Source organism: Nerophis lumbriciformis, linkage group LG13, assembly GCF_033978685.3.
Source record: "Nerophis lumbriciformis linkage group LG13, RoL_Nlum_v2.1, whole genome shotgun sequence".
Taxonomy (NCBI): Eukaryota; Metazoa; Chordata; class Actinopteri; order Syngnathiformes; family Syngnathidae; genus Nerophis; species Nerophis lumbriciformis.
The window spans coordinates 10107560-10122552 of record NC_084560.2 but is presented as its reverse complement, the minus strand read 5'-3'; positions in this window follow the sequence as shown (position 1 = coordinate 10122552).

Below are 14993 nucleotides of genomic sequence, written 5' to 3'. Positions count from 1 at the left end.
CGGAACAAACGTCCAATTTCTTGCCACTTTCGCATCTTTGGGCCACTGGTGCAACTTGAATCCGTCCCTGTTCGTGTTGTTACACCCTCCGACAACACACCGACGAGGCGTGATGTCTCCAAGGTACGGAAAACAGTCGAAAAAACGGAAAATAACAGAGCTGATTTGACTCGGTGTTTGAGAAAATGGCGGATTGCTTCCCGATGTGACGTCACAACCGAGAGCGAATAATAGAAAGGCGTTTAATTCGCCAAAATTCACCCATTTAGAGTTTGGAAATCGGTTAAAAAAATATATGGTCTTTTTTCTGCAACATCAAGGTATATATTGACGCTTACATAGGTCTGGTGATAATGTTCCCCTTTAAGTCCTGAGAATTTGCGAAATTTAGTCCTACTCTCAAACTTAATAAAAGCTATTTATCAACTTTCTTAAGTCTAAGAATCACTCCTACTCTCCACGATATTTAAGAGACCTTCAGAGGTGTCCTAAGTGGTTAGGAGTTGCGAGCGGGGGATGGCACTGAGGCGAGAGGGAAGGGAGCGGAAGGATGTCCTGGCTTTGTTTGATGACGAGCAGCTGATCAAACGGTATCGTTTAGACAGAGCGGGTATTATTTTTGTCACAGATTTAATAATAAGGGGCGTCATCTCATCAGCAACATCACACAGCAGAACTAAAGGTCATCACAATGCTTCGATATCTCGCCACTGGGAAAATGCAACGGTGTAACGCTGATGATTTGGGGCCATCACAACCATCAGTAAGCAGAATTGTTATGGAAACAATCACGGCCCTTACTGCTCCTCACCTCGTCATGCGCTTCATTGACTTTCCAACTACACCCCGGATAATTCAGCAGAAGCAAACTGCATTCATGCAGGCATACTTGCCAACCTTGAGACCTCCGATTTCGGGAGGTGGGGAGGCGTGGTCGGGGTGGGGCGGGGGCGTGGTTAGGGGCATGGTTAAGAGGGGAGGAGTATATTTACAGCTAGAATTCACAGAGTCAAGTATTTCATATATATATATATATATATATTTTATTATATGTATATATATATACAAATAAAAGAAATACTTGAATTTCAGTGTTCATTTATTTACACATATACACACACATAACACTCATCTACTCATTGTTGAGTTAAGGGTTGAATTGTCCATCCTTGTTCTATTCTCTGTCACTATTTTTCTAACCATGCTGAACACCCTCTCTGATGATGCATTGATGTGTGGCACGCACAAAAGAGTCTGGAATCTTCCATCTCTCCCTAGCATGGCCCAAAACCGGTCAATCTTTGCTTCCTGAGGAAGATCTTCACTGCCAAGCACCTGGTAGTCCACTACTTCTTCCCGGAGGCTCTCCAGGTCCAATGGCAGCTGCGGCTTGGAACTTACAAGCTGTTATGAGAGTAGCGTATGTGTGTGTGTGGCCCTTTAAAAGGTGACAGCATGTGAAGTGAGTGACGTCAGTGAGTGTGTGGGCGATAGAAGAGAGGGAGCGGTAGCGTGAGTGCGGCCGGGGACTAGTTTGTTTTGTGTTGGATTGGCTGTGTGCAAGCAATCAATAAAGCAAGATTTGCAACTAATCGCCGGACTCATCATTCGCCCTAAAGTCGTCCGCTGTGGAGACCCACTGCCGGGTAAAGTGAAGGGTGTTGCATCGGCTCTGGACAAGTGTCTCCCCTGCGCTCTTCGACTGCGGTCTGGGAGCAAGAAGCAGAAAAGGTGCAACAAAGCGTATTTCTTCATCTTACTCGTCGTCGGCGTCGCCATGGCTGTATCTTCCTCGTTCTTCTGCTTAGTCTCCTTGTTGTGTGCGCAGTTGTGCACTGCACTCTCTAAAAGCCGTATATGTTATTGATGTTATAGACGGCAGTATTGTTCTGTTTAAGAGTGTCACAACATTGCTGTTTACGGCAGACAAACTGCTTTACGGTAGACAAAAACGTGACTGCTGTTGTTGTGTGTTGGGAGGACGTTAATGAAACTGCTTAACAATAAACCCACATAAGAAACCAAGAACTCGCCCTCCATCATTCTACAGTTATAACGTGATTGGGCAGGCACGCTGTTTATATTGTAGGAAAGCGGACTTAGGTCCGCATGGAGCTGGAGGGGGCGCCTGAATTTCGGGAAATTTTCGGGAGAAAATTTGTCCCGGGAGGTTTTCGGGAGAGGCGCTGAATTTCGGGAGTCTCCCGGAAAATCCGGGAGGGTTGGCAAGTATGCATGCAGGTAGCTGGCTTCCCTTCCGTGATTGGTCATTTCTATGGACACAGAAATGACGTCACCTAAATAGTAATGTCGTAATTCAGCTCTGAGTGTGACACTTAAGATTCAGTCCGACACTTCGCTGAAAGTGTGAGTAAGACGCTTGATAACTAACTTTTAAGTGCAGCTTTCAGCGAAGAATTTCTTTACTCTCAACTCTTCGCAGACTTCTTAGGAGTAATTCTAAGACGCTTGATAAATACGGCCCCAGGTGCCTGAACCACCTCATCTGGCTCCTCTCCGTGTAGAGGAGTTGCGGCTTTACTTTGAGCTCCTCCCGGATGACTCTAAGGGAGAGACCCGCCACCCGGCGGAGGAAACTCATTTCGGCCGCTTGTACCCGTGATCTTGTCCTTTCGGTCATAACCCAAAGCTCATGACCATAGGTGAGGATGGGAACGTAGATCGACCGGTAAATTGAGAGCTTTGCCTTCCGGCTCAGCTCCTTCTTCACCACAACGGATCGATACAGCGTCCGCATCACTGAAGACGCCGCACCGATCTCACCATCCATTCTTCCCTCACTCGTGAACAAGACTCCGAGGTACTTGAACTCCTCCACTTGGGGCAGGGTCTCCACCCCAACCCGGAGACGGCACTCCACCCTTTCCCGGGCGAGAACCATGGACTCAGACTTGGAGGTGCTGATTCTCATCCCAGTCGCTTCACACTCAGCTGCGAAACCGATCCAGTGAGAGCTGAAGATCCTGGCCAGATGAAGCCATCAGGACCACATCATCTGCAAAAAGCAGAGACCTAATCCTGCAGCCACCAAACCGGATCCCCTCAACGCCCTGACTGCGCCTAGAAATTCTGTCCATAAAGGTTATGAACAGAATCAGTGACAAAGGGCAGCCTTGGTGGAGTCCAACCCTCACTGGAAACGGGTCCAGCTTACTACCGGCAATGCGGACCAAGCTCTGACACTGATCATACAGGGAAAATTCCTCGAATATATTTTGTAATCGAATTACTCGAGGAGTCCTTTCAGATTTAATGTACTGTATTGTTCAGACTGTAAGGTGCACTGTAATGTTTTCTCCAAAAACGATACCGAATAACCCGGTGCGCCTTATGTACGTTTTAATTCTGGTTGGGCTTACCGACCTCTAAGCTATTTTATTTGGTGCATAGTGTAATGATAAGTGTGACCAGTAGATGGCAGTCACACATAAGAGATACGTGTGGACTGTAGGTTGACGCCTGCTCAATAAATGACGCTAGCAAGTAACCGTAAGCAAAATGTTGATGTTCCATTGAGGTATTATTATGGTTAATGGCACCTATTAGGAGACATTATCTGGCGTTTTGTTTCGCAATATTATGCAAGACCAACTTTTCTTACCTTCTGGTACCTGCTGATGTGTATTTGGGATTTACAAAAGGTCCCAAAAAACTGTATCTTGCGCCGTAGTCAATAAACTCCTTCTTATGAGGCATTCATATTCCGCTGTTGCAATTTCTAATATAAAGTAGTGTAAAGTTCTAACTTATATCTGTCAGTAGACTCGCTATGGAAGTGCTAAAAACTACCGGTAAAAAAAATTAAAAGATTGACGGAGAAGACGCTGTCGAAGTGGAGGCACGTAAATAAGAACGCCGCATCTTGAAGAGACGGTCAGAAAGCGGCTTGAAGATGATCTGTTAACATAATCTATGCAACGTTTGGACCAAAGAACCACCATTACATGTTATGTAGACCACAAGGAAGTATTTTACATGTAGAAAAAAATCGTAATACGACCCCTTTAATGCGCCCTATGGTACGAAAAACACTGTGCTTCGCATAGAAGCAATGTTCCCTCAAATTTTTCATGTGTCTGAGCAAATGCAAAAACTTCCAGAGCCCAGAGTGAACAGACTGTGGCCACACCGGCATCACACCTGTCCCAAATTCGACTTAATAACAAGTTATATCTTTCATCATGATAATCAAATGTTCTAATTTGAGTGACTTCCAATGAAAATAAAACAAATGTTTTTCATGAGCTATGTACTTTGGAAATAATGTGTACCCCTTTCAGAGATCTCATTCAATTCCCCTTAAAACGTTCTCATGTTGCACAATGAGATGTAAGCATGTAATGGAGTGTATACCATCCTGTAATGTTCTGTCTGTAAAACATATATTTTTATGAGCATTTCATTATTAATATCCCTAAATTAACTTTCTTAATAAATGACAGTAGAATAAGCTCGATTGAGGAGTCATAGCATAACGACCTGGCATTTCAATCAATCAATCAATCAATCTTTATTTATATAGCCCTAAATCACAAGTGTCTCAAAGGGCTGCACAAACCACAACGACATCCTCGGTACAAAGCCCACATAAGGGCAAGGAAAAACTCACCCCAGTGGGACGTCGATGTGAATGACTATGAGAAACCTTGGAGAGGACCGCATATGTGGGTAACCCCCCCCTCTAGGGGAGACCGAAAGCAATGGATGTCGAGTGGGTCTGACGTAATATTGTGAGAGTCCAGTCCATAGTGGATCCAACATAATAGTAAGAGTCCAGTCCATAGTGGGGCCAGCAGGACACCATCCCGAGCGGAGACGGGTCAGCAGCGCAGAGATGTTCTCAGCCGATGCACAGGCGAGCGGTCCACCCCGGGTCCCGACTCTGGACAGCCAGCACTTCATCCATGGCCACCGGACCTGTGCCCCCCCCCCGCCCCCCTCAAGGAAAAGGGGAGCAGAGGAGAAAAGAAAAGAAACGGCAGATCAACTGGTCTAACAGGGGGGCTATTTAAAGGCTAGAGTATACAAATGAGTTTTAAGATGGGACTTAAATGCTTCTACTGAGGTAGCATCTCTAATTGTTACCGGGAGGGCATTCCATTTACACTTTATGTGTAATGTTGGAGTTGTCTGACGTTTTGTGTGGCCTTTGTGGAGAATGCATATATTTTTTAAGAGTTCTTTCTTTATTCATAGTCATGTTTAAAACAGCTAATATTTTCCCTTGTGTACTCTTTTTGCTCGTATCTTATGTCCGCAAGTAAACTCTGTGCTTTACCTTGAAGGGTTGGAATGTGGGAGTATAGCATACTCTCTTTTTACCTTATCAGTATTAGAACAAAGAGGCTGTATTCCTTTCTTTTCTTTTCTTGTCTCTTCCCGTTTGATTCTCAGACCACTTCGAGATGCTGGTATTAGCGCATTTGTAAGGACTGGTCTCCTAAAGCTTTAGTAAAACTTGATAATATTCCTATTCTGTCTTGATGGTCCTTTTTACTCAACATATATGTCATCTGAAAGAATTTGGGATTGACCAGTGACTTTTATTCCCTGAGAGAAAGACTGGTCAGACGCATCAGTGGATGATATGAGACGACAAAGAGTTGGTCTTGGCCCGGTTTGTACGGCATAAAATGAGATAGACGTTTGTTTGTTTTTTTACTGTTTTTATTGTGGTTACGGCTGGAAATAAGACGTTTTTGCTCCGTAAAAGTGATCGATGGAATTGATGTCCTCTTTAATGCATCTCGAAAGACCGAGCAATACTTGCATACAAGTACAGTAGAAGACTCCAAATGTTTAATTTACCAAAGCAAATAACATTTTCATGAAAGTGAAATACTCATTATTTGAAGAGATTATATATACTAATTTATAGAGATGTCCGATAATGGCTTTTTTGCCGATATCCGATATTGTCCAACTCTTAATTATCGATTCCGATATATACAGTCGTGGAATTAACACATTATTATGCCTAATTTTGTTGTGATGCCCCGCTGGATGCATTAAACAATATAACAAGGTTTTCTTAAATGAATCAACTCAAGTTATGGAAAAAAAATGCCAACATGGCACTGCCATATTTATTATTGAAGTCACAAAGTGCATTATTTTTTTTTTTAACATGCCTCAAAACAGTAGCTTGGAATTTGGGACATGCTCTCCCTGAGAGAGCATGAGGAGGTTGAGGTGGGCGGGGTTGGGTATATTGTAGCGTCCCGGAAGAGTTAGTGCTGCAAGGGGTTCTGGGTATTTGTTCTGTTGTGTTACGGTGCGGATATTCTCCCGAAATGTGTTTGTCATTCTTGTTTGGTGTGGGTTCACAGTGTGGCGCATATTTGTAACAGTATTAAAATTGTTTATACGGCCACCCTCAGTGTGACCTGTATGGCTGTTGACCAAGCATGCCTTGCATTCACTTGTGTGTGAGAAAAGCCGTAGATACTATGTGATTGGGCCGGCACGCAAAGGCAGTGCCTTTAAGGTTTATTGGCGCTCTGTACTTCTCCCTACGTCCGTGTACACAGCGGCGTTTTAAAAAGTCATACATTTTACTTTTTGAAACCGATACCGATAATTTCCGATATTACATTTTAAAGCATTTATCGGCCGATATTGGCAGCCCGATATTATCGGACATCTCTATTAACATGACCAAAAACGATGCAAGTGTAAGACTATTCATTTTTTAAATGTTTTTATTTTATCTATTTTTTTTTATAAATGGCTGTGATGATAATGTCAATGAGGGATTTCTAATCACTGCTATGTTGGAATTCTTATTAATATTGATAACGTTTTTCTATATTATTAATTTTTATTTGGCTACTTTTGGATTGTTTTGTGTAGGGATGTCCGATAATAATCGGACTGCCGATAAATGCTTTAAAATGTAATATCGGAAATTATTGGTATCTGGTTCAAATGTATCGGTATCGGTTTCAAAAAGTTAAAATGTATGACTTTTTAAAACGCCGCTGTGTACACGGACAGAGCGCCAATAAACCTTAAAGGCACTGCTTTTGCGTGCCGGCCCAATCATATAATATCTACAAAGGCAAAATTGGTCAACAGCCATACAGGTCACACTGAGGGTGGCCGTATAAACAACTTTAACACTGTTACAAATATGCGCCACACTGTGAACCCACGCCAAACAAGAATGACAAACACATTTCGGGAGAACATCTGCCCCGTAACACAACATAAAAACAACAGAACAAATACCCGGAATCCCTTGCGGCACTAACTCTTCTGGGATGCTACAATATACACCCACCTCAACCTCCTCATGCTCTCTCAGGGAGAGCATGTCCCAAATTCCAAGCTGCCGTTTTGAGGCATGTTAAAAAAAAAAAAAAATGCACTTTGTGACTTCAATAATAAATATGGCAGTGCCATGTTGGCATTTTTTTTCCATAACTTGAGTTGATTTATTTTGGAAAACCTTGTTACATTGTTTAATGCATCCAGCGGGGCATCACAACAAAATTAGGCATAATAATGTGTTAATTCTACGACTGTATATATCGGTGTCGGTTGATATCGGAATCGGTAATTAAGACTTGGACAATAACGGATAACGGCAAAAAAGCTATTATCGGACATCTCTAGTTTTGTGTCATGTTCGTGTCAATCAATCAATCAATGTTTATTTATATAGCCCTAAATCACAAGTGTCTCAAAAGGGCTGAGTGTGTCCTCTCAATGACTCTGTTGACTGCTATTCTGAATGTTCGGTTTTGTAATTGTAATTGTATTATTTTGTTGAACTGATTAATAAAAACAACCTAAAACATATGAACAAAAACAAACTCCAAAGGCATGTATGCCCATACTTGCCAACCCTCCCGAATTTTCCGGGAGACTCCCGAATTTCAGCGCCTCTCCCGAAAACCTCCCGGGACAAATATTCTCCCGAAAATCTCCCGATTTTTAGCCGGACTTGGAAGCCACGCCCCCTCCAGCTCCATGCGGACCTGAGTGAGGACAGCCTTTTTTCATGACCGGAGGACAACAGGGTGACAAGAACTAAATCATCCAGACTAGAGATAAATTGTATTATTATGTTTATCTTAATACAATTTATCTCTAGTCTGGATGTTTGTATTATTGTATTAATAATTGTATTATTATGTTTATCTTACTCCTCTCTGAGCTGCCACCTTAACGTGGTAGAGGAGTTTGCGTGTCCCAATGATCCTAGGAGCTATGTTGTCCGGGGGCTTTATGCCCCCTGGTAGGGTCTCCCAAGACAAACTGGTCCTAGGTGAGGGATCAGACAAAGAGCAGCTCGAAGACCTCCATGAAAAATAAAAACCAAGGACCCAGATTTCCCTCGCCCGGACGCGGGTCACCGGGGCCCCCCTCTGGAGCCAGGCCCGGAGGTGGGGCACGATGGCGAGCGCCTGGTGGCCGGGCCTGTCCCCATGGGGCCCGGCCGGGCACAGCCCGAAGAGGCAACGTGGATCCCCCTTCCAATGGGCTCACCACCCATAGCAGGGGTCATAGAGGTCGGGTGCGATGTGAGCTGGGCGGCGGCCGAAGGCAGGGCACTTGGCGGTCCGATCCTCGGCTACAGAAGCTAGCTCTTGGGACGTGGAACGTCACCTCGCTGGGGGGGAAGGAGCCTGAGCTAGTGCGCGAGGTGGAGAAGTTCCGGCTAGATATAGTCGGACTCACTTCGACGCACAGCAAGGGCTCTGGAACCAGTTCTCTCGAGAGGGGCTGGACTCTCTTCCACTCTGGCATTGCCGGCAGTGAGAGGCGACGGGCTGGGGTGGCAATTCTTGTTTCCCCCCGGCTCAGAGCCTGTACGTTGGAGTTCAACCCGGTGGACGAGAGGGTAGCTTCCCTCCGCCTTCGGGTGGGGGAACAGGTCCTGACTGTGGTTTGCGCTTACGCGCCAAACCGCAGCTCAGTGTACCCACCCTTTTTGGATTCACTCGAGGGAGTACTTGAGAGTGCTCCCCCGGGTGATTCCCTCGTTCTACTGGGGGACTTCAATGCTCATGTTGGCAACGACAGTGAAACCTGGAGAGGCGTGATTGGTAAGAATGGCTGCCCGGATCTGAACCCGAGCGGTGTTTTGTTATTGGACTTTTGTGCCCGTCACAGATTGTCCATAACGAACACCATGTTCAAACATAAGGGTGTCCATATGTGCACTTGGCACCAGGACACCCTAGGCCGCAGTTCCATGATCGACTTTGTAGTTGTGTCATCGGATTTGCGGCCTCATGTTTTGGACACTCGGGTGAAGAGAGGGGCGGAGCTTTCTACCGATCACCACCTGGTGGTGAGTTGGCTGCGATGGTGGGGGAGGATGCCGGACAGACCTGGCAGGTCCAAACGCATTGTGAGGGTTTGCTGGGAACGTCTGGCAGAGTCTCCTGTCAGAGAGAGTTTCAATTCCCACCTCCGGAAGAACTTTGAACATGTCACGAGGGAGGTGCTGGACATTGAGTCCGAATGGACCATGTTCCGCGCCTCTATTGTCGAGGCGGCTGATTGGAGCTGTGGCCGCAAGGTAGTTGGTGCTTGTCGTGGCGGTAATCCTAGAACCCGTTGGTGGACACCGGCGGTGAGGGATGCCGTCAAGCTGAAGAAGGAGTCCTATCGGGTTCTTTTGGCTCATAGGACTCCCGAGGCAGCGGACAGGTACCGACAGGCCAAGCGGTGTGCGGCTTCAGCGGTCGCAGAGGCAAAAACTCGGACATGGGAGGAGTTCGGGGAAGCCATGGAAAACGACTTCCGGACGGCTTCGAAGCAATTCTGGACCACCATCCGCCGCCTCAGGAAGGGGAAGCAGTGCACTATCAACACCGTGAATGGCGGGGATGGTGTTCTGCTGACCTAGACTGCGGATATTGTGGATCGGTGGAGGGAATACTTCGAAGACCTCCTCAATCCCACCAACACGTCTTCCTATGAGGAAGCAGTGCCGGGGAGTCTGTGGTGGGCTCTCCTATTTCTGGGGCTGAGGTTGCTGAGGTAGTTAAAAAGCTCCTCGGTGGCAAGGCCCCGGGAGTAGATGAGATCCGCCCGGAGTTCCTTAAGGCTCTGGATGCTGTGGGGCTGTCTTGGTTGACAAGACTCTGCAGCATCGCGTGGACATCAGGGGCGGTACCTCTGGAGTGGTGGTTCCTCTCTTTAAGAAGGGGAACCGGAGAGTGTGCTCTAACTATCGTGGGATCACACTCCTCAGCCTTCCCGGTAAGGTCTATTCAGGTGTACTGGAGAGGAGGCTACACCGGATAGTCGAACCTCGGATTCAGGAGGAACAGAGTGGTTTTTGTCCTGGTCGTGGAACTGTGGACCAGCTCTATACTCTCGGCAGGGTCCTTGAGGGTGCATGGGAGTTTGCCCAACCAGTCTACATGTGTTTTGTGGACTTGGAGAAGGCATTCGACCGTGTCCCTCGGGAAGTCCTGTGGGGAGTGCTCAGAGAGTATGGGGTATCGGACTGTCTGATTGTGGCAGTCCGCTCCCTGTATGCTCAGTGCCAGAGCTTGGTCCGCATTGCCGGCAGTAAGTCGGACACGTTTCCAGTGAGGGTTGGACTCCGCCAAGGCTGCCCTTTGTCACCGATTCTGTTCATAACTTTTATGGACAGAATTTCTAGGCGCAGTCAAGGCGTTGAGGGGATCTGGTTTGGTGGCTGCAGGATTAGGTCTCTGCTTTTTGCAGATGATGTGGTCCTGATGGCTTCATCTGGCCAGGATCTTCAGCTCTCACTGGATCGGTTCGCAGCCGAGTGTGAAGCGACTGTGATGAGAATCAGCACCTCCAAGTCCGAGTCCATGGTTCTCGCCCGGAAAAGGGTAGAGTGCCATCTCCGGGTTGGGGAGGAGATCTTGCCCCAAGTGGAGGAGTTCAAGTACCTCGGAGTCTTGTTCACGAGTGAGGGAAGAGTGGATCGTGAGATCGACAGGCGGATCGGTGCGGTGTCTTCAGTAATGCGGACGCTGTATCGATCCGTTGTGGTGAAGAAGGAGCTGAGCCGGAAGGCAAAGCTCTCAATTTACCGGTCGATCTACGTTCCCATCCTCACCTATGGTCATGAGCTTTGGGTTATGACCGAAAGGACAAGATCACGGGTACAAGCGGCCGAAATGAGTTTCCTCCGCCGGGTGGTGGGGCTCTCCCTTAGAGATAGGGTGAGAAGCTCTGCCATCCGGGGGGAGCTCAAAGTAAAGCCGCTGCTCCTCCACATCGAGAGGAGCCAGATAAGGTGGTTCAGGCATCTGGTCAGGATGCCACCCGAACGCCTCCCTAGGGAGGTGTTTAGGGCACGTCCGACCGGTAGGAGGCCGCGGGGAAGACCCAGGACACGTTGGGAAGACTATGTCTCCCGGCTGGCCTGGGAACGCCTCGGGGTCCCACAGGAAGAGCTGGACGAAGTGGCTGGGGAGAGGGAAGTCTGGGCTTCCCTGCTTAGGCTGCTGCCCCCGCGACCCGACCTCGGATAAGCGGAAGAAGATGGATGGATGTTTATCTTACCTAAAAATAAATATATTTGTTAATTAAAAAAAAAAAAAAAAGGTTTTTACTATATTTTGCTAAAAACATCAAAATTGTATTTTTATTTTTTCCTGACTCCTTATTACATCCAGCCATAGAATTATACATTAAAATAAACATATTTGAAACAATTGATTTTAAATTAAAATGAACATATTGAATTATTAAAACAATTGCTTGTTTATCAACAACTTTAGCATTTTATTCATTACATTTTAAAACTCTCAGAAGCCAAGTTATGCTATATTCCTTAATATTTATTTAAGCAAGTTTGAAGTATCAATTATCTAAACACAGTTTTTTTTGCATAATTTCAGAATGTAGATATCTATATATCTATATACAGGGGCGCCGCTAGGGATTTTGGGCCCCATGAAAATAATCTTTACAGGGCCCCCAACACAGTGTCATTATTTTTTCTGTATTATAATTTCATCATCATTAGGGGCCTCTCTGGGGCCCCCTCCATCATGGGTCCCTAGAATCCGTCTCCTTTACCCCCCCTTTTTCGGCGCCCCTGTCTATATATATATATATATATATATATATATATATATGTATGAAATACTTGACTTGGTGAATTCTAGCTGTCAATATACTCCTCCCCTCTTAACCACGCCCCCCCCCACCTCCCGAAATCGGAGGTCTCAAGGTTGGCAAGTATGTGTATGCCTCACCTGGTGTGAAGGTGCTCACACTTTGTTTCGTATTCTCAGAACTGAACTCATCTCTCTGAGAACTGCTTGTATTTTCTGTCGTGTGCTTTTATTTATTTATTTATTTTTAAAAAGAGTTTTCCATACGGAAAGATCTGTGATATGACTTTTTGCTGTGAATTAATACACACACACACACGCCATGTTGTCTGCTTTCAACAATGGTTGTGTCTCAATGATACCAACACAACACTTTTTAACGACTCAACGTTTCACTCGCACACTTGATGACACAAAAAGGACAGATGGTGATTATGCTGTCACAGCATAAGGTGTGCAAAAAGAAGGCTGCCATGTCATCACAGTTCAATACAAATGAGTCATCATTTGAAATGTGTTTCTTTTAATTAACGTTAAATTATTCACCTGTTTGTAGAATGTTGCTGTTACCTCGTCCCTGTAAAATTGTTTATACAGACACAAGTATGAAGTCAAACTTTTTCAAATGAAGTATACTTTTTAAACAACATAAACTTAAGTATGACTATTGTATTTCCCAGACTAGAAGTCGAGAGTGTTTTCCTACACTTTGAACCCTGCGGCTTATAAAACAGTGTATTTTTCTTCACTAACGGCCATAGTGTTTTGTATTCAACAAATAGTTTTCAGAGACACTGAAAAGGTGTGTTACTGCTTGTGCTATGGCGCCATCTTTTGGAGGAGTTGGCTCATTGCATTTGCTGCCGGTTAAAAAATGTACTTCCCGTTTCTGCTTTGAACCGGAAATGAAACCGTCCATAGCGTTTCTACTCCAAAGGATGCTTGTTCATCACTCCAAGCAAAGTTTGTAAGTTTTACAATATAACTAAAACTATTCTTACTTAGTAAACCGTCCCATGTGTGACCTACAGGTAAAAGCCAGTAAATTAGAATATTTTGAAAAACTTGATTTATTTCAGTAATTGCATTCAAAAGGTGTAACTTGTACATTATATTTATTCATTGCACACAGACTGATGCATTCAAATGTTTATTTCATTTAATTTTGATGATTTGAAGTGGCAACAAATGAAAATCTAAAATTCCGTGTGTCACAAAATTAGAATATTACTTAAGGCTAATACAAAAAAGGGATTTTTAGAAATGTTGGCCAACTGAAAAGTATGAAAATGAAAAATATGAGCATGTACAATACTCAATACTTGGTTGGGGCTCCTTTTGCCTCAATTACTGCGTTAATGCGGCGTGGCATGGAGTCGATGAGTTTCTGGCACTGCTCAGGTGTTATGAGAGCCCAGGTTGCTCTGATAGTGGCCTTCAACTCTTCTGCGTTTTTGGGTCTGGCATTCTGCATCTTCCTTTTCACAATACCCCACAGATTTTCTATGGGGCTAAGGTCAGGGGAGTTGGCGGGCCAATTTAGAACAGAAATACCATGGTCCGTAAACCAGGCACGGGTAGATTTTGCGCTGTGTGCAGGCGCCAAGTCCTGTTGGAACTTGAAATCTCCATCTCCATAGAGCAGGTCAGCAGCAGGAAGCATGAAGTGCTCTAAAACTTGCTGGTAGACGGCTGCGTTGACCCTGGATCTCAGGAAACAGAGTGGACCGACACCAGCAGATGACATGGCACCCCAAACCATCACCCAACCATGCAAATTTTGCATTTCCTTTGGAAATCGAGGTCCCAGAGTCTGGAGGAAGACAGGAGAGGCACAGGATCCACGTTGCCTGAAGTCTAGTGTAAAGTTTCCACCATCAGTGATGGTTTGGGGTGCCATGTCATCTGCTGGTGTCGGTCCACTCTGTTTCCTGAGATCCAGGGTCAACGCAGCCGTCTACCAGCAAGTTTTAGAGCACTTCATGCTTCCTGCTGCTGACCTGCTCTATGGAGATGGAGATTTCAAGTTCCAACAGGACTTGGCGCCTGCACACAGCGCAAAATCTAACCGTGCCTGGTTTACGGACCATGGTATTTCTGTTCTAAATTGGCCCGCCAACTCCCCTGACCTTAGCCCCATAGAAAATCTGTGGGGTATTGTGAAAAGGAAGATGCAGAATGCCAGACCCAAAAACGCAGAAGAGTTGAAGGCCACTATCAGAGCAACCTGGGCTCTCATAACACCTGAGCAGTGCCAGAAACTCATCGACTCCATGCCACGCCGCATTAACGCAGTAATTGAGGCAAAAGGAGCCCCAACCAAGTATTGAGTATTGTACATGCTCATATTTTTCATTTTCATACTTTTCAGTTGGCCAACATTTCTAAAAATCCCTTTTTTGTATTAGCCTTAAGTAATATTCTAATTTGGTGACACACGGAATTTTGGATTTTCATTTGTTGCCACTTCAAATCATCAAAATTAAATGAAATAAACATTTGAATGCATCAGTCTGTGTGCAATGAATAAATATAATGTACAAGTTACACCTTTTGAATGCAATTACTGAAATAAATCAAGTTTTTCAAAATATTCTAATTTACTGGCTTTTACCTGTATATCGGAGTGTCTTCATGCATATTTGTACGTACTAACGTAATAATAATAATAATAACTGGGATTTATATAGCGCTTTTCTAAGTACCCAAAGTCGCTTTACATGTAGAACCCATCAATCATTCACACCTGGTGGTGGTAAGCTACTTTCATAGCCACAGCTGCCCTATCATTCATCATTCAATTCACCGGTGTGAGTGGCACCGGGGGCAAAGGGTGAAGTGTCCCGCCCAAGGACACAACGGCAGCAATTTTTGGATGGTAAGAGGCGGGGAGCGAACCTGCAACCCTCA